This window comes from Dendropsophus ebraccatus, chromosome 3 (genome assembly GCF_027789765.1).
Source record: "Dendropsophus ebraccatus isolate aDenEbr1 chromosome 3, aDenEbr1.pat, whole genome shotgun sequence".
Classification (NCBI taxonomy): Eukaryota; Metazoa; Chordata; class Amphibia; order Anura; family Hylidae; genus Dendropsophus; species Dendropsophus ebraccatus.
This window is the reverse complement of record NC_091456.1, coordinates 83,073,091-83,097,096: the sequence shown is the minus strand read 5'-3', so window position 1 is coordinate 83,097,096 and position 24,006 is coordinate 83,073,091.

Genomic DNA, 24,006 nt, shown 5'->3' with positions numbered 1-24,006 from the left:
TACAACTGTCAATATACCGTATACCACAAGCCGAGGTCTGCACTGAGCACCTAACAGGTACACTGATGACTAGAGATGAGCGAACCGGTTCGCCCGGTATGGGATCTGGGTCGGATTTTCCAAAAAGTACGAGTCTGATCGGATTCAGATTTCCTATGATGCCCGCTTTCCTATGATGCCCGGAACACATCCGAACAGCAGGGATGTTGCAGTAGCCCAGCCCCTGTGACGTCAGTATAGCTTTAAAAGGAGCGCTCACATGACCGCAGGACGCAGTCTGCTGAGAGAGAGAGGAAGGAGAGTCTTACTACTGCACACAGCTCGTCAGTGACAAAACGCTTGCAATTGCTTGTGCTGCTGTTATAAGAAGATATTCAACAAACACAAAGATGAAAAGATTATTAGGAAAACAGAGAGGAGAAACATATAGTGATTGAGAGAGAAAAATAGAGAGGGAGAAAAACAGATAGGTAGATGAATAGATAGATAGATAGATAGATAGATAGATAGATAGATAGATAGATAGATAGATAGACAGATTAGGCATAGGAGAGCAAAGGGTGCACAGAACATAAACGCCAGAAAGAAAATAGAAACCAGAAAAGAGTTTTCTCAACCTTAGTGTCAATTATACCTCTAGTGCATGTCTGTATATTAGTAAAAAAGTGCTATACAGATATCCAAGTACTATAGAGGCACCCTTGGGATAGTGTATATTACATATGTGGTTTCCTGAGACACAAATATATATCTCTTGTGCATGTCTGTTGAATACAACTACAAACAAAGTGCAATACAGTATCCAAGTACTATAGTGGCACCCTTGCAACAGTGTATATGACATACGTTGTTTCCTGAGACACAAATATATATCTCTTGTGCATGTCTGTAGAATAAAACAAAACAAAAACTGCTTTACAGTTATCCAAGTACTATAGGGGCAACCTTGCGAGAGTGTATATGATATACGTTGTTTCCTGAGACACAAATATATATCTCTTGTGCATGTCTGTAGAATAAAACTACAAAAAAACTGCTATACAGATATCCAAGAACTATAGTGGCACCTTTGCGAGAGTGTATATGACATACATTGTTTCCTGAGACACAAATATATATCTTTTGTGCATGTATGTAAAATAAAACTACAAAAAAGTGCTATGCAGATATCCAAATATTATAGTGGTACCCTTGTGAGAGTGTATATGACATACGTGGTTTCCTGAGACACAAATATATATCTCTTGTGCATGTCTGTAGAATAAAACTCTAAAAAAAGTGCTATACAGATATCCAAGTACTATAGTGGCACCTTTGCGACAGTGTATATGACATACGTGGTTTCCTGAGACACAAATATATATCTCTTGTGCATGTCTGTAGAATAAAACAAAAAAAAAACTGCTATACAGATATCAATGTACTATAGTGGCACCCTTGCAAGAGTGTATATGACATATGTTGTTTCCTGAGACACAAATATATATCTCTTGTGCATGTCTGTAGAATAAAACAAAACAAAAACTGCTTTACAGTTATCCAAGTACTATAGTGGCACCCTTGCGAGAGTGTATATGATATACGTTGTTTCCTGAGACACAAATATATATCTCTTGTGCATGTCTGTAGAATAAAACAAAAAAAAAACTGCTATACAGATATCCAAGTACTATAGTGGCACCCTTGCGAGAGTGTATATGACATACGTTGTTTCCTGAGACACAAATATATATCTCTTTTGCTTGTCTGTAGAATAAAACTACAAAAAAAGTGCTATACAGATATCCAAGTACTATAGTGGCACCCTTGCGAGAGTGTATATGACATACGTTGTTTCCTGAGACACAAATATATATCTCTTGTGCATGTCTGTAGAATAAAACAAAACAAAAACTGCTTTACAGTTATCCAAGTACTGTAGTGGTGTAACACCTGGAGTAGTGGATCCACTGGACCATCACCAGCGATGGCACTAACCTCACCAGGGAGCGGAGTCTAAGGGGCCGCTGGTTTTCACCAGAGCCCGCCGCAAGGTGGGATGGACTTGCTGCGGCAGGCGACCCCCAGGTCGCTACCCCTGGCTTGGTTGCTAGCGACGGCAGGTGAGGCGTGGCAGGAGCAGTAGGCAGGAGATAGTGCAGGCAGAGGACAGTAGACGTGCTCGCAGGTGGCGGACAGGACTCAGGAACAATGGGAAGGCAGCGGGCAAGGACTAGGGACAAGGACTGAAGACAGGAACAAGGGACAAGGACTAAGGTCAGGAACAACAGGGAGCTGGGCCAAACGCTATGGGAAGCATGTAGAGGCTCCAACACCTGGAAGGGAGCAGAGCTGGAACTTATAGGGGAGTGATTGACATGTGGACCAATTAGGAGCGAACCGTCCCTTTAAATCTGAGACAGCCGGCGCGCGCGCGCCAGCAGGCACAGTAAGAGACAGGAGCAGAGGAGAGGTGAGGCGCCCCGATTGGCCGAACTAGCAGCAGCGCCGGGTCCTTGCACAAGGACCCCGGCGGCTGCATGGGGCAGGAGGAGGTCGCGGCGGCGGCCTGGAACACGGGACGCCGCCGCGGCCGTGACAGTACCCCCCCCTTTGGCCTCCCCCTCTTTCTTGCCTGCAGATGGAGGCATCAGGCAAGTCCTGGTATTCCGCCGGTAGGCCGGATAAAGGCTTGGCGGGCTCGGGTGACAACATAGAGTACTTGGGCTGAGGTGACCTCAGACACTGGTTGGAACAGTCCTGACCCCAACTAAGAATCTTCCCGGTTCTCCAGTCCATCTTAGGGGCATGTAATTGCAGCCAAGGGAGTCCCAGGAGGATGGTGGAAGAAGAATGGGGCAGGACGTAGAAGGAGATCTTCTCCAGATGTGAAGTGCCCACCTGGAGGACTAGAGGTGCGGTCTGGTAGTGGACATGGTCGGTAAGAATCTTGCCCGTGACCGAGGAGATAGTCAGGGGTCTGGCTAGTGGGGTCACGGGTAGCTGCCATCTCTGGACCAATGTAGCTGCAATAAAATTGCCTGCTGACCCAGAATCGAGAAAGGCAGTAGTCTGGTGAGTTTGTCCTGAGGGTGTCTGGATGGAGACTGGCACAGACAACTTTGGAGAGGTGGCATTCACACTTAGGGAGACCTCTCCCACCGGACCTAGGTGCTGGCGTTTCCTGGACGCTTGAGGACGTTGGGGACATCTCAGCCGAAAGTAATCCGAACCACCGCAGTAGAGGCAGAGATTCAGCTCCAGACGACGAATTCTTCCATCAGGCGTCAGGTGAGCCCGTTCCACCTGCATAGGAATCTCAGGAGTCGACTGGGACACCGGAACGTCAGGATTCTGGAAGACCGGCGCCAGCTGGTGATGGCGACGGAACAGGCCGTTCATGCCAGACCTCCTCCTCTCTCTCAGAAAAATGATTATCGACCCTGGTGGCCAGTAGGTTGAGTTCGTTCAGGGAGGTAGGTAGGTCTCGGGCGGAAAGCACGTCTCTCACCCGACTGGACAGGCCCTTCTTGAAGGTGGCTATTAGAGCGGCCTCATTCCAGTCTAATTCTGCCGCCAGGGTGCGGAACTGGATGGCGTAGTCACCAACAGAGGAGCTCCCTTGAGAGAGGCCGAGGAGAGCAGTTTCAGCTGAAGAGGCACGGGCAGGTTCCTCAAAGACGGAGCGAAACTCGACTAGGAAGGTTCGGAGATTGGCAGCAACAGGATCATCTCGGTCCCACAGCAGCGTGGCCCAGGCCAGAGCTCTACCCTCCAATAGGCTGATGATGAAAGCCACTTTAGAGCGCTCGGTGGGAAACTGACTACTTAAAAGTTCAATATGCATGATGCACTGAGTCAGGAATCCTCTGCACAACTTGGAGTCACCAGAGTATTTGCTTGGGAGAGCCAGTCGAAGTGTAGAAAAAGCAGCAGGAGGTGGTGTGCGCTGGGCTGTAGTATGCTGCTGTAAGGCGGCAGTGAGTTGCTGGATCTGCTGCGACTGTTTCTGGATTTGTTGCGGCTGTAGGGCGACCACTCGGGCTACTTCGCGGATATCAGGCACCTCGCCGGGATCCATGGTTGGAGCCTACTGTAACGCCTGGAGTAGTGGATCCACTGGACCGTCACCAGCGATGGCACTAACCTCACCAGGGAGCGGAGTCTAAGGGGCCGCTGGTTTTCACCAGAGCCCGCCGCAAGGCTGGATGGACTTGCTGCGGCAGGCGACCCCCAGGTCGCTACCCCTGGCTTGGTTGCTAGCGACGGCAGGCGAGGCGTGGCAGGAGCAGTAGGCAGGAGATAGTGCAGGCAGATGACAGTAGACGTGCTCGCAGGTGGCCGACAGGACTCAGGAACAATGGGAAGGCAGCGGGCAAGGACTAGGGACAAGGACTGAAGACAGGAACAAGGGACAAGGACTAAGGTCAGGAACAACAGGGAGCTGGGCCAAACGTTATGGGAAGCATGTAGAGGCTCCAACACCTGGAAGGGAGCAGAGCTGGAACTTATAGGGGAGTGATTGACAAGTGGACCAATTAGGAGTGAACTGCCCCTTTAAATCTGAGACAGCCGGCGCGCGCGCGCCCTAGGAGGCGGGGACGCGCGCCGGCCGGCACAGTAAGAGACAGGAGCGGAGGAGAGGTGAGGCGCCCCCAGGGGTCGAACTAGCAGCAGCGCCGGGTCCCTGCACAAGGACCCCGGCGGCTGCATGGAGCAGGAGGAGGTCGCGGCGGCGGCCCGGAACACGGGACGCCGCCGCGGCCGTGACAAGTGGCACCCTTGTGAGAGTGTATATGACATACATTGTTTCCTGAGACACAAATATATATCTCTTGTGCATGTATGTAGAATAAAACTACAAAAAAAGTGCTATGTAGATATCCAAGTACTATAGTGGCACCCTTGCGAGAGTGTATATGACATACGTTGTTTCCTGAGACACAAATATATATCTCTTGTGCATGTCTGTAGAATAAAAAAAAATAAAAAATCTGCTATACAGATATCCAAGTACTATAGTGGCACCCTTGCAAGAGTGTATATGACATATGTGGTTTCCTGAGACAGGAATATATATCTCTTGTACATGTCTGTAGAATAAAACTCTAAAAAAAAGTGCTATACAGATATTTAAGTGCTATAGTGGCACCTTTGCGACAGTGTATATGACATACGTGGTTTCCTGAGACACAAATATATATCTCATTTCTGTAAAATAAAACAAAAAAAAACTGCTTTACAGATATCAATGTAATAAAGTGGCACGTCTGCTAGACTGTATTACAGAAAATACTGTTCTCATCTACCAAGTGTAGAAATCATAATTGGAATATAAAGTCATGGCACAGAGGCAGCAGGAAACCTTACAAAGGGTTTTAGGCAAAAGGCAGGGCAGAGAGTCTGGCTCAAGGGGCAGAACTGGAAGTAGCGCAGGAAGAGGGTCCAGTGACAGGCCTGAGCTTCCTTTCCACACGTCTAATTCCACAGTCCTGGAGTGGCTGGCTCACACTTCAATGTCCTCAAGGATGAGTAGTGAGACAGCCAGCCAGGTATCTGTGGGTACCTCCTACACGACCCTTACTTGGCACGGGCACGCAGCAATTCCCCTACGTCCTCCATCTGTCATCCTCAGCAACATCCCGCTAACTTTTGAACTGCTGCCTGCAAGAGAACTGTAGCGTCTATGAGCAGCCAACTGCTCTTTGATGACAATGAACATGTGGGGGAAGAGACAGGAGACAATCAACTGGAGGGCATAGCTGTGTCGGAGGCGATATCAGAGCAGGTCCATGATAGGCCTGGCAGGAGAGCAGTAGGCAGTAGACGAGAGAGGGCTGGGAAGGAGCCTAATAAGGATGATAGCATCATTCTGGAACAGGATGATGCTACATCAGATGTTACATGGGATCCAGGGCAGGAGTTGGCTTATTCGATGGATTTGTCAACCGGGAATCTGTCCGCCAGCAGGCCCGCCACAACTAAGAAGCAGACAGGCAGCAGTAGTCAAATAAGTCGGAAGCGTAGCCGGGACAAGCAGATGACCACTGGGGAACCCTCCTCCATTGCAGGTCCTAGTATCGGCAGCTCCCGCCCATCCTCACCCATCCTCGCACTAGACTCAAAAGTGCCAGGAGGATACCTATGTGGTCATCAGTCGCCTGTGTGACAGGCGCATTAAAAGAGGCAAGAGTTGCCATCTTGGCACCAGCGCCATGGCTGCCCATATGAAGTGCCACCCCCCTTCCGCCTGGGAGAAACGGGGTGATAGTGGGTCACAGCAGGCCCAGGCAGACCAGCGGTCAACAGCAGCAGGAAGCAGCAGTAGTCAGGGGGGCCTTTCACACAGTCAGACCTCCTCTGTGGAAGGGAGTGTGGCTTTACTCCCTTCTTCAGCTGGTGGCCCCTGTGTTGCTAGCAGTAGGCAGCCTGTCATCATGGAGTCCCTATACCAGAGAGATATGCACCCAGCAATCCCGCAGCAGTGAAACTGAACGCCCACCTGGCCAAGTTGCTGGTGCTCCAGGCTCTGCCGTTTAAACTGGTCGACTTGGCACCTTTTTTCGTGAACTGATGTTGTGTGCGGAGCCACGGTGGAAAGTGCCGAGTCAACACTACTTTTCCAACACAGCTATGCCAGCCATGTATGGGTATGTTCGCGAAAAGGTTGCTCACTCGCTGAGCCATTCAGTGAGCAGACATGTACATTTAACCACAGACATCTGAAGCTGTAATTACGGGCAAGGGCAGTATATGTCCATTACTGCTCAGTGGGTAAATGTAATATGGCCGTTGGAACCCCAGCAACTTGGCCAGAGAAGGGTGATGACACCACCCCGTTTTCACAGCAGGGTTCCAGTTTTGCGGTCCTCCTCCACCTCCTCCAGTAGGTCCAAAGCCTCCTTGACCACCAGTGTTCCTCCCTTGTACCACTTGGGTGTAGCACGCTGTGCTGCACCTAGCCTGCCTGGGGAAAAGGAAACACACAGAGGAAGAGCTGGACCGACTGCTTGAGAAGGAAATCCTCTCGTGGCTGACTCCACGCCATCTGAAAGTTGGGACGGTGGTGAGTGACAATGGGAGCAACATTCTCTCCGCGCTGCATCAAGGAGGTATGAAGCACGCCCCGTGTATGGCACATGTTTTAAACCTAATAGTTACACACTTTCTAAAGTCTACATCCCAGTTACAGACTGTGCTGTCAATGGCTCGAAAGCTGTGTAACCATTTCAGCCATTCAAGTCGCTCTCACAACATCCTCCTCGACCTGCAGTGGAGGAATGGTCTTCCCAACCATCGTCTCATTTGCGATGTAGCCATGCGGTGGAACTCCACCCTCCATATCCTGGACCAGCTCTATGAGCAGAGGAAAGCTTTGACGGATTTTCTCTTGATGCAGGCGGACATAGCGACTTCCCTGTTTAACCTGGAGCTCGGGCAGTGGCAGCTCATACGTGACACCTGCCGCTAGCTACGACTCTTTGAGGAGGCCACCTTGCTAGTCAGTGGGCAAGACACAGGACTGAGCGCTATTATACCCATGCTTCATGTACTGAAGCTGATGCTCATGCGACTCAGTGGCGAGGAGAAACAGGTCTTGGCGCAGCCTGGGTCGCTGGAGGATCGCTTGGCGGAGGAGGAGGGAGAGGAAGTTGAGGAGGAGGAGGACCTGAACACACAGAAACTCTTGGGGGAGACGGGTGAAGGGGAAGGAGATGAGCCTTCCTGCCAGACCAGGGGGGGGCCAGAAAAGGATATGCAGGGCTATGAAGAGGATGAGGAGGATGGAAGCAGTACCCATTGGCAGTATGCTGTGGAGACAGAGGCGGGGACTCCTTTCCACTCTGGTGGAAATGGCTAAGCGCATGTAGATATGCTTTCGGGCTTACCGACGCCTGTAGAGTATTCGTGAACGGGACAACTTCTGGCTGGCCACAGTACTGGACCCAGGGTATTGCAACAAGCTGTGATAATCCATTCACCCTTCCCAACGGGAGGAAAAAATGAATTATTATAGAAAGGAGTGGCATGGATGGCATGAGCAGTGGCACCAGTCTGAGCCTGTTGTCCATGATGCACGCTTTCATGCAGCCACAGGCCGGGGTAACAGGAGCACCGTCACAGCGGCAGGACATGGCGGCATACCTCAAACAGCAAGTCCAGGTGTTTTTGGACTCTACGTTGCCACCTAACTTTCCGGATCCCCTGGACTACTGGGTGGGAAAATTAGATGTCTGGACACAATTGCTGAATTTGCTTTGGACATACTCTCCTGTCCAGCAAGCAGTGTGTTATCCGAGCGAGTTTTCAGCGCAGCAGGTCATATTGTCAGTCGCACCAAGATGTAGGACCTTTTCTGCTTCTATTATGGCCTATATGGGAACTAGACCTTACTGGTCATTCCACCAATCCTGCTGCTGCAGCTGCTGCCCTGCTACCTCTGGCCTGTCCATGGACCTCATTATTCTGCTTCCGCTGCTCATGTCACCCCATTACAACTGCTACTCCTGGCCTGGCCTCCATGTTGAATACTGCCGCTCCTACCCTGGCCTCCATGTTGGCTACTGCTGGGCCTTCACTGGCCTCCATGTTGTCTTCTGTTGCTCCTGCCCTGGACTCCATGTTGACTACTGTTGCTCCTGTACTGGCCTCCATGTTGACTATTGTTGCTCTTGCCTGGCCTCTATCTTGACTACTGTTGCTCCTGCCCTGGCCTCCATGTTGACTACTGTAGCTCCTGCCCTGGCCTCCATGTTGGCTACTGTTGGGCCTTCACTGGCCTCCATGTTGACTCCTGTTGCTCCTGTACTGGCCTCCATGTTGACTACTGTTGCTTCTGTACTGACATCCATGTTGACTACTGTTGCACATGTACTGACCTCCACGTTGACTACTGTTGCTCCTGTACTGGCCTCCATGTTGACTCCTGTTGCTCCTGCCTGGCCTCAATGTTGATTACTGACGCTCCTGCCCTGGCCTCCATGTTTGCTACTGCTGGGCCTTCACTGGCCTCCATGTTGACTACTGTCGTGTCTGCCCTGGCCTCCATGTTAGCTACTGCTGAGCCTTCACTGGCCTCCATGTTGACTACTGTCGCTGCTGATCCCTGCGATACCACTGCTGATCCCACAATACCACTGCTTATCCCCACGCTAGCCCTGCTTATCCCCATGAAACCACTGCTCATCCCCTCATTATTACTGCTCACGGCTGAGCTGATCCTGCTGCTGATCCCTACGATACCACTGCTGGTCCTTCACTGGCGTTCAATGACTACTGCTGCTCCTGTACTGGCCTCAAATGACTATTGCTGGACCTCCACTGGCCTCCAATGACTACTGCTGCTCCTTCACTGCATTTTTTACCTTTTTCCTGTATAGGCCCTGTAATGGTGAGTTTCCTGCATAGACCTTGTAATGGTGAATATTGAAGTCTAAAAAAAAAAATTGACTTTGAGATATTGAAAAGATAATGATGTTACTGACATGTAGAGCCCTAAATTCAACCAAATACACTACCCCCGTATCATATAGATGGTTTAAACTATGAAATCTGAAGAAATCCAAAATCTGCTCAGACCGAACTTTTAAAAAAAAATCCGGAAGTCCAGTCGGAACGAACTTTTGAGAAGTTCGCTCATCTCTAGTGATGACAATAAAGACAACTTGAATAGCCACAGAGTAAATACGTATCATATACAAGAGTCAATAAACCTATTAGTTTAACAAAAAACATATTTAACAGTCTTAACCCATATCCGATTGTGTTACTGTATGCATTCAGAGTCTTCTTTTCCACCATTGTGTGTTTGTGTAAGAATCTTAACTAGCCATCTGTTTCAGTCTTCAAACTGATCTGCCCTATTGAGCCATTCTTGTAGTGATATCTGATCTTTCTGAAGCCAGTTGTGATAGATTAATAACGCAGCTATAGTAGTCAGCTGTCAAAGAGTTTTGGCTCAGCATACCCTATCTCTAGTCAATGTGTTGTATAGTAAAGTTTAATCTGATAACATATGCTCTACTTGTGTACTGTATCTCCAGCAAAATGTATTATTGGATACGTTTAGTGGTTTAGAAGCATCTTGATCTTGTACCATCTAGATAAATGAGTGAACACATTTTCTTGTAATGTTATAAAAGTTGCAATGAAAGTATAGATAGAATAAAATTGGTGACTGAGAGTATAATGTCCTTCACGATAATAAGTACAGTGGTGTCTTGGATTAGGAGCATAATTCGTTCCGGGATCGCGATTGTAATTCAAATCACTCTTAAAACAAAACAAATTTTCCCATAAGAAATCACTGTCCGTTATTTTGAGTCTAAAATAACGGACGTCATTTAGCTGTCTGGCCTCCCCTTAGTGCAATGAATGGTGTTTGCACATTTTAGTTTGAGGTTGCTAATTGGCCTTTGGGTGTGGCTTAATTGAAAAGTCCATTGAATTTAATAGTAAAAAAGGAGAAAGAACGATGGGAAAAAAAACTGTGTGTGAACAACTAATAAAAAAAAGTCCGCTGTTTGGCAAAAGACGTCCGAAAATAATGATCATGGTCAATATTTTGACATCCACGGCAAAAACATCCGTTATTCAATACATTGTGTGCATTGAACGTCCTTCTTTCCATGGACTTCAGTGTATTACCATTCCAGTCAGTTAAATCGGGGCACAAATGGACGTTATTTTAACCCCTTAAGGACCGGGCCTAAAATGGCCTTAAGGACCGGAGCAAATTTTATGAATATGACCTGTGTCACTTTATTCATTAATAACTTCGGGATGCTTTTACCTATCCGGCTGATTCTGAGATTGTTTTCTCATGACATATTGTACTTCACATTTCTTGTAAATTGGAGTCGATACTTATAACGAATCTTTATGAAAAAAAACAAAATAACGTGAAAAATTGTAAAAAAATGCATTTTTCCAACTTTAAACCTTTTCTGCTTATACAGAAAATGGTTATGCCACATAAATTATATATTAAATAGCATTAGCAACATGTCTACTTTATGTTGGCAGCATTTATTAAACTATATTTCATTTTTTTTAGACAATAGAAAGCGTAAAACATTAGCAGCAAATTTCCAAATTTTCAGTACAATTTCAAAATCAGATATTTTTAGGGACCTGTTCAGGTTTAAAGTGTATTTGAGGGGCCTGTATGTTAGAAAGCCCCACAAAGCACCCCATTTCAGAAACTGCACCCCCCAAACTCTGCAAAAGCAGATCCAGAAAGTTTTTTAACCCTTTAGGGGAGTCACAGAAATAAAAGCTAAGTGTGTAAGAAATTTTAAAATTTTAATTTTCTGTGCAGAGATTTTATTGTAATCCAATATTTTTCATAATTATAAACTTATTACCAGAGAAATGCACCCCAATATTTATTTCCCCGTTTCTGCAGTTTATAGAAATACCCCATATGTGACCCTATTGCGCTATTTGACGCAACCACAAGCCTCAGATATAAGGGAGCGCGTAGTGCATTTCATTGGCTCCGTTATATTTGGTCATTTCTGACTGTATCACTTCAGCTTGGCAGAGGCTCTGGGGTGCCAAAACCTAAAAAACACCCCTAAAAGGACACCATTTAGAAAACTACACCCCTCAAGGAATGTAACAAGGGGTGCGGTGAGCATCTGGACCCCACAGGTGCTTCACAGATTTTCCCAACAATATGGCGTGAAAAAAGACAAAAGTATTTTTTACACTAAAACGTTGTTCTAGGCTTCAATTTTTCATTTTCACAAAGGGATAAAAGGAAAAAAAAAAACACAAAATATGTAGCGCAGTTTCTCCCGAGTACGGAAATACCCCACATGAGGACATAAAGTGCCAAGCGGGCGCAGGACGAGCCTCCAAAGGGAAGGAGCGCCAATTGGCTTTTGGAAGCTGGATTTCACTGGAATGGATTTCAAGGGCCACGTCGCATTTACAGAGCCCTCGTGCTGCCAAAACACTGGAAACCCCCCACAAGTGACCCCATTCTGGAAACTACACCCCTCAAGGAATCTAACAAGGGGTGCAGTGAGCATATGGACCCCACTGGTGACGGGCACAAATGTGGAACAATGTGACGTGAAATTGAAAAATTTCATTTTTTCACTTTCACGGCACAAATGTGCCCGTCATCAAGGGGTCCATATTCTCATTGCACCCCTTGTTAGATTCCTTGAGGGGTGTAGTTTCCAGAATGGGGTCACTTGTGAGGGGTTTCCACTGTCTTAGCAGCACAAGGGCTCTATAAATGCGACATGGCGTTCATCATCCATTCTAGCCAAATCCAACCTCCAAAATCCAAATGGCGCTCCTTCCCTTCGGAGGCTTGCCCTGCGCCCACATGGCGCTTTATGTCCACATGTGGGATATTTACGGACTCGGGGGAAATTGCTCTAAACATTTTGTGTGTTTTTTTCTCTTTTAACCCCTTGTGAAAATAATAAATTCAAGGCTAGACCAACATTATAGTGTAAAAAATGTAATATTTCATTTTCACGCCACATTGTTCCATATTTGTGCCCGTCACCAGTGGGGTCCATATGCTCACTACACCGCTTGTTACATTCCCGGAGGGGTGTAGTTTCCATAATGGGGTCACTTGTGGGGGGTTTCAACTGTCTTGGCAACACAGGGGCCTTTTAAATGCAACATGGCCCCTCGAAATTCATTCCAGCCAAATCCAGCCTCAAAAAAACAAATGGCGCTCCTTCCCTTTGGAGGCTTACCCTGCACCCGCATGGTGCTTTATGTCCACATGTGGGGTATTTCCGTACTCAGGGGAAATTGCTCTACAAATTTTGTGTTTTTTTTTATTTTTTAGCCCCTTGTAAAAATGAAAAAATCAAGACAAGATTAATGATTTAGAGTAAAAATTTAAGACAAATTACACCAAATGTTGGTCTAGCCTTGATTTTTTTCCATTTCCACAAGGGGTTAAAAAAGAAAATAAATGCAAAGCGTGTAGGGTAATTTCCCCTGAGCACGAAAATATGGTAACGTTTGGGGGGTTCCTGTGTCTACGTAATACACTATATGGTAAAAGCGACATGATAGCAATATTCTATAGGTCAGTCAGAACACAACCATATGCAGGTTTACACAGATTTTCTAATGTTATTAATCTTTTTTAATGAAATCCTTTTTTTTTCAATTAATTATTAATAAAATGGGCCTATTGTGATGCTTATAACGGTTTTATTTTTTTCACCTATGGGGCTGTATGGGGTGTATTTTCCCCCCAATGATCTCTTGTTTTTATTAATACCATATTTGTAAAGATCGGACATTTTGATCACTTTTTATTAACTTTTTTATACATTATTTATAATGTAAGAAAAAAATTGGTAACCCTGGCACTTTTTTCGCTCTTTTCGTTTACGCCATTCGCCGTTAGTGATGATGCTTGTAATATGTGGACATAATGTGCCATATGGGCACAGGGCAAGCCACCAAAGGGACAGAGCGCCATTTAGAGGCTGGAATGGAGGATGGAGGCCATGTCGCAATTACAAAGCTCCTGTGCTGCCAGGACAGTAGAAACCCCCCACAAGTGACCCCATTCTGGAAACTACACCCCATAAGGAATCTAACAAGGTGCAGTGAGCATATGGACCCCACTGGTAACAGGCACATATGTAGAACATGTGCCGTGAAAATAAAAAATAAAATTTTTTTCATTTTCACGTCCCAAATGTGGCCGTCACCAGGGGGCCATATCCCCGCTGCCCCCCTTGTTAGATTCCTTATGGGGTGTAGTTTCCAGAATGGGGTCACTTGTCGGGGGTTTCTACTGTCCTGGCCGCACAGAGGCTCTGTAATTGCATCATGGCATCCTCTAATGGGAATGGCGGCCATACCTATTTAGCTGGGGTAAAAGGGACAATTCTAATTTATTTGGGGGTATTAGGCCAATTATTAGTTTATAAGGTTGAAAATGACAGGTGTCCATCAAATTCAGATCCAACGTAGAAAAAGGTTTTCCACAGCTCCTTGAAATAGTGCAAGTTCTTTATTGGTACATATAAGGTGAGATTAATATTACCAGCCTGCTGCCACCCAGCCCAGTCCGGGACTACTGGCACCCAGCTCTTCCCAGTACCCCTGGTGGCATTGGGTACTGGGGTAATAATGGGGGGATTAGTCTTAGCCATTTTATATTGGCTAACACTAAACCCTGACTTAGTAATGGATTCCGTCTATTAGACGACTTCCACTACTAAGTCTATATAGTAAAGAAATAAAGACACGACACAAGTGAAAAATATTTTTTATTAAAATAAAAACACTCCCACACCCCTTGTTGACCATTTTATTTTATTTTTTAAATCCCAACAACCGCTGGTCATCAGTGTAGGAGAAACACACACAAAAGAAACACGCAAACGGGAGCACAACACCCATTATTGTGAGCTGTGTTGTGCACCTTACAGTATGCAGCATCTTTACAGATCGCTGCTTACAGTGTGGCACCCAAGGGGTTAATGGAGGATGCATTGAATCCCCCTTAACCCTTTGGGTGCCACACTGAACAATATGGCGCCCAGGGGGTTAAGTAAGGGTCCCCACTTAACCCCTTGGGGGCACCCATACCAGCAAGGAAGGGGTTAGGTGACCCCCCTTCCTTGCTGGGATGGGTGTAGTGCAGGGGGGAGAGCTTTTTTCTCACCCTCTGATGTCTTCTATTTTCTATCTTCTTTCGACTATCTTCTCTCTTCTTTCTTCTATCTTCTCTCTTCGCCTGTCCGCCTCACACTGAGCTTAGTGTGACGGGATCGGCTCTTTATATGTTCGCTCAGCCAATCCGCTGAGCGGACAGATAAATCTAAATGTTTCTTCTAATGTTGCTATTGTGATAAAAAAAAATAGCATCATAAGAAGAAACATTTTCTGTATTGCCGGCAATAGAGCTTCCTGTAGTAGTTAATATTTAATTTAATATAACACATTTTCGTTCTAATAAAGTTATTTTCGTTGTTCAATAGCTTAATTAAAACGAATACATACTTTTGCAATTAAATCTACTGTAAATAAATAAATAAATATTCATATTTATTTATTATTTATTTATTATATTAACAGTATATCCAATTGCAAAAGCATGGATTCATTTTAACTAAGCTATTGAATAACGAAAATAACTTTTTTAGAACAATTTTTTTTTATTAATTAAATATATTAACTATTACAGGAATCGGCATTATTGCTAACCTCGGTAATACCGATTCCTGTAATATTGATTCCCTGCTTTCCCAGATGCATTCCAGAGGTGTTTGCATAACTTTCTAAAGATGTCTTTGACTTGGTGACCTCCAATTTGTCAAATCTTGATTTTCAAGTCCCAAGGATTTTTCTCCCATAAACTATAATGGGATTCGATATTCGATCGAATAGTCGAATATCGGGAGCTATTCGAATCGAATCCAATCGAATCGAATATTTCACTATTCGCTCATCTCTACTCACTACAGGTTAATATCACTTGATGTTACTACTGGGACATACAGGTCAGTCATATTGTTAAGGAGGGCTTTGATCCGGGAATGAACTGCTGACAAAGACTTTATACAGAGCCTATGACTGCAGTGTAATTTCGGACTTATTTAGTTAAAGTCTATAACCAATCGCATATTTGGGGGTACTCGGCTTCAGCATCTCGTCACATGGGGGTATTTGGCTGGAAACACTGCTCTGGGGTATTAGACAAGGGTCTGGGCCCTCCTTTTCTCTCTTTTTTTTTAAAGTTAAACACAGGCAGCTGGATGATTTAGGCAACTATACAGGTCACCCAACAAGAATCATTATACTAGAAGCTGCCAACCACATTTTTTTTTTTTTTAATTCATAATATCTAGGCACAATAGATTAACCCTTAATTAATAGTTTAACCCTTTCACTGCCAGAGGGAATGTCATGGATACAATATAGAAAGAGTATAAAAATTGTAACTGAAAAAATATTGCAATACAGTTTAAATCTCACATTATTGTTCTCAATCATTACATGAACATTGTGCAAAAAATACATACAAATTTGTATGTGGCTAAAAGTATAGCCCAATGGTTGAAATTTAATTTAACTAAAAAAAATGCTATGTTTTGAGTGATTAAACAGTGTGTAACAATGCTGTTTCTCAGATATGGAATTCACCCTCACTTTCTAAGGATATGTTTTGACATAGTATTTCCGTCTGTCTTTTGCTCTGTCTTTTTTTTTTTTTTTTAACCAAAACCAGAAGTGGATTGAAAACACAAAAACTGTGCAAATCTTTCCATTATAATTTTGCCCTATCAGTCCCACTCCTAATTTTGGCTGAAAAAATATTGACCAAAATATTGATGGAAATACTATGTGTGAACATAGCCATATACAATAGAGGAACAGCAGAGTTGAGCTGAAATATAGGAGCCACACTAAATTTTTAGCTTCTATCTTTCGGATACAAGTCTAGACTCATACTGTAAATTCCAGTCCTCAGGCCTCACCAACAGGTCATGTTTTGAGGATTTCCTTAGTATTTCAAAGGTGATATAATTAAACTCAGTGCATAAGGTGTAATCACACCAGTTCTTTGTATGGGAAATCCTCAAAACATGACCTGTTGGTGAGGCCTGAGGACTGGAATTGAGAAGCACTGCTGTAAATAGTACAAGGCACAAACTTAGGTTAAGGGATACAGAAATCAAGACACACTACAGGATTTTTTGTCCTCCATTGCCAATGGCCATCATTAGCAAGTATCAGAAGTCTTTTGGATGGCAGTCGGTAATGACGACCGAAAAATCCAATAGTGTAAACATAGCAATAGGCAATCAAGGTTGCTCAAGACATTCAGATAGAAATTTAAACTCTGTTATAATATGCATACTTTGGCTCAATGGCACAGAATTCAATATTCAATGAAGCCAGGGGCATAGCTAGCTTTTAGTCTGGTGCACTGAATCTGAAAATGCGTTAATGCATCTGTAAGCTTTAAGGTAAAACTCACACAGGCTACAGGCACTTAAAGCGCAACTGTAAAATATATTTTTTCTATTTAGTTTTAGTTAGCTTAGGCCATGATTAGAATTTTAGCAATTCATATAATTAAGCTAAATGGAACCGTTTTTGAAATACAGGTAATTGAATATCCCCACAGTGATGGGGATATTTTTTTTTTTAAATCCCAACAACCGCTGGTCATCGACGTAGGAGAAACACACAAAAAAAAAACCACGCAAACAGGAGCACAACACCCATTATTGTGAGCTGTGTTGTGCACCTTACAGTATGCAGCATCTTTACAGATCGCTGCTTACAGTGTGGCACCCAAGGGGTTAAGGGAGGATGCATTGCATCCACCTTAACCCTTTGGGTGCCACACTGAACAATCTGGCCCCCAGGGGGTTAAGTAAGGGTCCCCACTTAACCCCTTGGGGGCACCCATACCAGCAAGGAAGGGGTTAGGTGACCCCCTTCCTTGCTGGGATGGGTGTAGTGCATCCCCTCTCACTCTCATCATCCCCTCTAACTCTCATCCTCCCCTCTCATCATCCCCTCACTTTCATCATCCCCTCTCACTCTCATCATCCCTCTCACTCTCATCATCCCTGTCAGGACTGACTAGGGGAGACAAAGACTGTGTGGTCCCTGATGCTGAACCCGCCCCAGCTGTCCCTACCTGCTTGCCTCACTCTGCCCTAGGTGGCAGCGGGCAACTGGGCGGCGTTCCCTATACTGCAGCAAGTGGTAACACACAAAGAGACAAGACAATACACACACAATAAAAAGGGGGGTCAGCGGTCCAAGTCGGCAACTTACGGGAAGCAAAGGTACAAAATCAATATACAGAAGAGAAGTCGAGGTCACAAAAGCCAAAGGTCAAAATACACAGAATAGTCAGGTCACAAAAAGCTAGATCAAGGAGGCACTAGGAAACTAGGCTCTTTCACAGGCAAAGAACTAGAGATAGGTGAAACAACTTATAGGTCAGTCAGTTGTCAGTCAAATCACTGTGATCAGAAACACCTAATGCTGATCAGCAGAGGGAGAGCAACACTGGACTCTGATACATCCAGGAATAGCAGAGCAGAGAAAAACATAAAAGCAGTCTGACTGCTATGGATGGCGAGCTGAACGCATGGCTCGAGCCCTAACAATCCCCTCTTACTTTCATAATCCCCTCTCACTCTCATCATCCCCTCTCACTCTCATCACCCCCTCTCACTTTCATCATCCCCTCTCTCTCATCATCCCCTCTCATCATCCCCTCACTTTCATCATCCCCTCTCACTCTCATCATCCCTCTAACTCTCATCATCTCCCCTCACTTTCATCATCCCCTGTCACTCTCATCATCCCTCTAACTCTCATCATCTCCTCTCACTTTCACCATCCCCTCTCACTCTCATCATCCCCTCACTTTCATCATCCACTCTCACTCTCATCATTCCTCTCACTCTCATCATCCCCTCTCAATCTCATCATCCCATCTCACTCTCATCAACCCTCTTATTCCCACTCCCCCTCCCTCCACCTTGCCCCCTCATCACCTCTTACACCCCCACCTTTCTTCTCCACCCTGCCAACCCTCTCCATACCCCCTCCCCTCATCTTCCAAAAAAAAAAAAGTTGAAAAGTTTATACAATTCTCCTCCACTTGCTTTTATTTCAGTGAACCACCTAAAAGGGTTGATAAAGGTCCTATGGCTTGTTTTGAATTCTCTGAGGGGTAAGTTTATAAAATGATGTGCTTTATGGGGTTTCTAACACACTTCAGAAATAAACTAGTGCCTTGGAATATCGATTTTGGAAATCATCTCAGCATCTCTTTGATAAGCAGAAAGCTACTGACAAGAATGGGTTGCACGAATGTTCTAACAATTATTTGTGCGGCCTCTCCAAACATTACCTGCCTGAAAATCGCTGTATGTGCCATTCAAAACAATCTGGTGCTGAGGTGGGCAGGAAATAAGCCCATGTAATATGGTATTTACTAAGGACCTTTTTTGTTTAGGTCCTATTAGATGGGCTGACTTCCCACCCTGCCAGGTCAGCACTCACTGGCTTTGCCTATTACATGAAACAGACATCGGGCAGAAGGGGCTGCACAAATGTTTGTTACATTGTTCATGTGGCCCCTTGCAGGTCACCTTGTAATAAAGCCTTTAGCTATCAACTATTTACATTAGCATTACCAAAGATGTGGCTCTATACCCGTCACTAAACTACAATTTCCATCATGCCTGGGCAGCCTTTTGCTATCTGTGTTCAGGGTATGATGGGAGCTGTAGTGTGACAACGTGTAGAGACAATGGAAACGGTCATATATGTATATAAAATATATATGTTTTGACATAGAAAAGTCACTGTTACAGGGATGATCACTAGAGATGATAGAACATCGGAAAATCTTAGTTTCTATAGAACTCGAACCTGGCTGAATCCCGCAATTCCAGGTGGTACCGGGGCTGTCTCCTTCTTCCCCACGGACTGAGAAGGCATTGGGAATCAAATGCCAAAAGTTTGACAATGTTCGAGTTCTATAGAACCTAAAATTTTCCGATGTTCGATCATCTCTAATGATCACTGCCCATTGGTGTTAGAATACATACTGTATGTGCTCTGACATATAACCTACCAAGGTATTTCAAGTTCAGTTAGCTGTACTATGTATGTTCATCAGGGAGAGGAGGGCGCGGCAGGGGGGAGATAAGGAGAGAGGGCAAGGAGAGAACAGGCCACGCCCTCTTTCAGATAGCCAGGAGAAAAAATTATTAATATTTCTGAGCCAAACAACTAGCGATATCTCAGCAAGCACACAAGCTATCAACACAGTTTATGGTTTCTTTTTAAAGTGTAATACACGGGCTTTTTTACAGAGTAATTTAATTATATTTACATTTTAACCCTTTAAGGACTGAGCCAGTTTTCATTTTTATGCTTTTGTTTTTTCCTCCTAAAAGGCCACTGCCCTTGCATATTTTCCCCTACAGACCCACATGAGCACTTATTTTTGCGACACCAATTATTCTTTGCAATTACAGACTTTTCCACAAAATCTGCTGCAAAACAAGAAAAAAATATATATGTGCAGTGAAATTGAAAAAAAAAGGTGCAATACTTTTTATTTTGAGGAATTTACACCGTTCACCCTAAAGTAAAAGTGACATGTTATTCATGTTCCTCAAGTCAGTACGATTACAATGATATGTAACTTATATAACTTTTATTTGATAGCTTTTAAAAAATGTAAACCTTTAAAAAAAATGTGTTTAACCCCTTACCGCACAAGGACGTAACTGTACGTCCTCGCGCGGGTGGGGGAAATCAGAGCGGGGCAGCACGTCGACCCCGCTCTGAACTGCCGCGGTCCCGGTGCGGCATGATCGCCGTGCCCGCTAATTAAGTCTTCAGATGCAGCTGTCAAAGTTGACAGCTGCATCTGGAGACTTACTGCAGCCGATTCCCTGGTGTCTAGTGGGGAGATCGCTCCCCTGTGACGTTATGGAGGAGCAATCTCCATGTCTGGTGCCGGCCAGGGTCTGCGCCATAACGGCATTCTATTGCCTTTGGCTGCAGCAGCCAAAAGCAATAGAAGATTGATCTCATTGATCTATGCTGATATATACTATATGTACTATACAGCATAGATCTCAATGAGAGATTATTGTGCATATACTAGAAGTCCCCCAGGGGGACTTCTAGTATATGAGTAAAAAAAACAATTGTTAAAAAAAATAAAAAGCCCCCTCCCCTAATAAAAGTCAGAATCACCCCCCTTTTCCTATTTTATAAATAAAAATAAACATGTTTAGTATCGCCCCATGCGTAATTATTAAAAATATTAATTTATCACCTTTTCAGATACCGTACAGTAAATGGCGTAAGCGCAAAAAAAAATTGCATTTTTGGTCGCATCAAATCCAGAAAAATTGTAATAAAAAGCGAACAAAAAGTCACATATGTACAGTTATGGTACCGATAGAAAGAACACATCATGGCGCAAAAAATGACACCTCAGGCAGGCCAATAGACCAAAGGATAAAAGCGTTATAAGCATGGGAATAGAGCGATTTTAAGGAACATATATTTGTTAAACTGCATTATAACTAAGTCTAAGAACCAATACTGCCAAAAAAGTAAGAGGTTAAGAAAAAAAATAATTGACAAGTGTGTATTATATCATGTACTGTATAAAGATGAGCAATAAAAGCTAGGAAACTATTGGGTCATCCTCTAAAAGTTTTCTTCTCTATAATGGCGGATACTTTACACAAGGGTCCATACTTCAAGTACCTTTTACCTGGCTGGTTTACATTAGTTTACAAAGCAGAAGTGACACTGTCACTCCCTTTTTGCATTCTGACATCTCTACACAGGTGTAAAGGGTAAATTTAGCAGTTTTCACACCTTATTTTATATCATACACCATGGTGCTTTTTCAAGTAAAAAGAGATCTTTTATCAACTACAGATTGTGCAAAGTGGGCAAGGCTCCACGACAACAGCGGCACTTAGCCCTGCCCACTGCACCACCATTGGCCCCACCCCATCTGTGACGTCATCGGAACATAGACCTAGACCTTTAGGCCAGCCTGTTCCAATGGTAGGCAAGGGGGCGGACCTATGTGCATATGATGTCATGGAGAGGTGGGTCCAACTGTGGCACTGTGGGTGGGTCTAAGTGGCGCTGTTGCCATTAAGCTCCGCCCACTTAGCACAATCTGCAGTTGATAAAAGATCACTTTTTACTTGAACAAGCACCATGATGTATAAAATAAGGTATGAAAACGGCTAAATTTACCTTTTACACCTGTGTAGAGAAGTCAGAATGCAAAAAGGGGGTGATAGTGTTACTTAAAGCTATTTTCTTCTATAATGAGAGGTTTCCTATTTCACTTCATTAAATCAAAAAATGATTACGTTCTTAAGCTATGTTCACACTACGTATATTTCAGTCAGTATATGTATTCTCATTATTATGTGAAAATGACACACAATGTTTATATGGAGTAGAAAATTCTTGAGGAATAATAAGAATAAGTGATTTAGGCAACATCTTTTTTTTTCTTAATTTATTACAAAAAAAATAGTAAAAAATGAACAGTAACCTTTTAGCCATAACAACCAATAAGAGCTAAGATTTTATTATATGTATATTAATAAAACACATTAGGACCACGTGTTGTCTTAAAGTGACACTGTAACCCCCTTTGTGCATTCTGACATCTCTACACAGGTGTAAAGGGTAAATTTAGCGCTTTTCATTATTTCATATCATACGTCATGGTGTTTGTTAAAGTAAAAAGTGTCCTTTTATCAACTGCAGGTTGTATTAAGTGGGCGTGGCCTCGCGGCATTAGCACCACTTAACCCCACCCACTATTGCACCGTTAGCACCATTGGTTGGCTGACGTAAAGGGGGTGGGGCCAACTGTGGCGCCGTGGGCGGGGCTAAGTGGTGCTGATGCCGCGAGGCCCCGCCCACTTAACACAATCTGCAGTTGATAAAAGATCACTTTTTACTTGAACAAGCACCATGACGTATGATATAATATAAGGTATGAAAAACGCTAAATTTACCCTTTACACCTGTGTAGAGATGTCAGAATGCAAAAAGGAGGTGACAGTGTCACTTTAAGGCTGGGTTCACACTATGTATATTTGAGGCTGTATTTGGTCCTCATGTCAGGTCCTCATAGCAACCAAAACCAGGAGTGGATTGAAAACACAGAAAGGATCTGTTCACACAATGTTGAAATTGAGTGGATGGCCGCCATATAACAGTAAATAACGGCCATTATTTCAATACCACAGCCGTTGTTTTAAAATAACAGCAAATATTTGCCATTAAATGGCGGCCATCCACTCAATTACAACATTATGTGAACAGAGCCTTTCTGTGTTTTCAATCCACTCCTGGTTTTGGTTGCTATACAGCCTCACAAATACAGCCTCAAATATACATAGTGTGAACCCAGCCTAAAGATGAGTTCACACAGTGCTAATGCTGTACATTCCAGGTATATGTTGGCATCCTATCAAAAAGGTATGCTGACACAACCAAGGGTACATTCACTTTAAGGCTATGTTCCCACACAGTTTTGCTCATTATTTGTCAGTATTTTGCAACCAAAACCAGGAGAAGATTGAAAACACAGAAAGGCTATGTTAACACACTGTTGAAATTTAGTGGATGGCTGCCATTTAATGGCAAATAATTGCAGCTGTTTTGCCATTAAATAACGACCATCCGCTCAATTTCAACAGTGCGTGGACATGGCCTTTCAGTGTTTTTAATCCACTCCTAGTTTTGTTTGCAAATACTGACCAAAATACTGGGAAAAAATACTATCTGAGAACATGCCCTTATAGTTCATATGTGATCAGTTGATGACTACACTGTGGTTACTTCCCACGCGAACATGTTTACTAATATATTTTTAATAAACGTATAAACGCTTAAAGTGGGGAAAACATAGAACCTTCATGACCGAAAGTGGTTGATGCATGGATGTCCAGGTCACATTGAAGCAGTAATCCTCCTCGCCTTCTAAGAGCCTTTTAACACTTTTTTAACACTTTTATTTTTCTACCTACATGGTTGGTTGAGGGATCAATTTTTGCCCCATGATCTACAGTTTTTGGCTATGTTCACACAACGTAAAAAAACTAAGAAAAGGTGTCCGATTTTGATATTTAACACCTTAACGCAAACGGGCGTACATTTACGCCCGCGGTTTCCCCGATCGATGCGTGTACACGCAGCGATCTAGGAAGATGGCCTGCTATAATGTATAGCAGGCCATCCCTGCTTGTCGGCACGGGGGGTGATTAACCCCTCCCATGCTGACGATCGCCGCTATTGGCTGATTAATTCAGATCAGCATATGGCGGCGATCTGCAGCTTTCCGGGTCACCGGTGACCCGATGGCCCGGAAAGCAATGGCGGTCGGTGCTGTCCGAGGACGACACCGACCGCCATTACTGTTAAAAGTAGCGGCCGGCCGATCACGGCGATATAAGTACGCCATGAAAGGGTTAAATA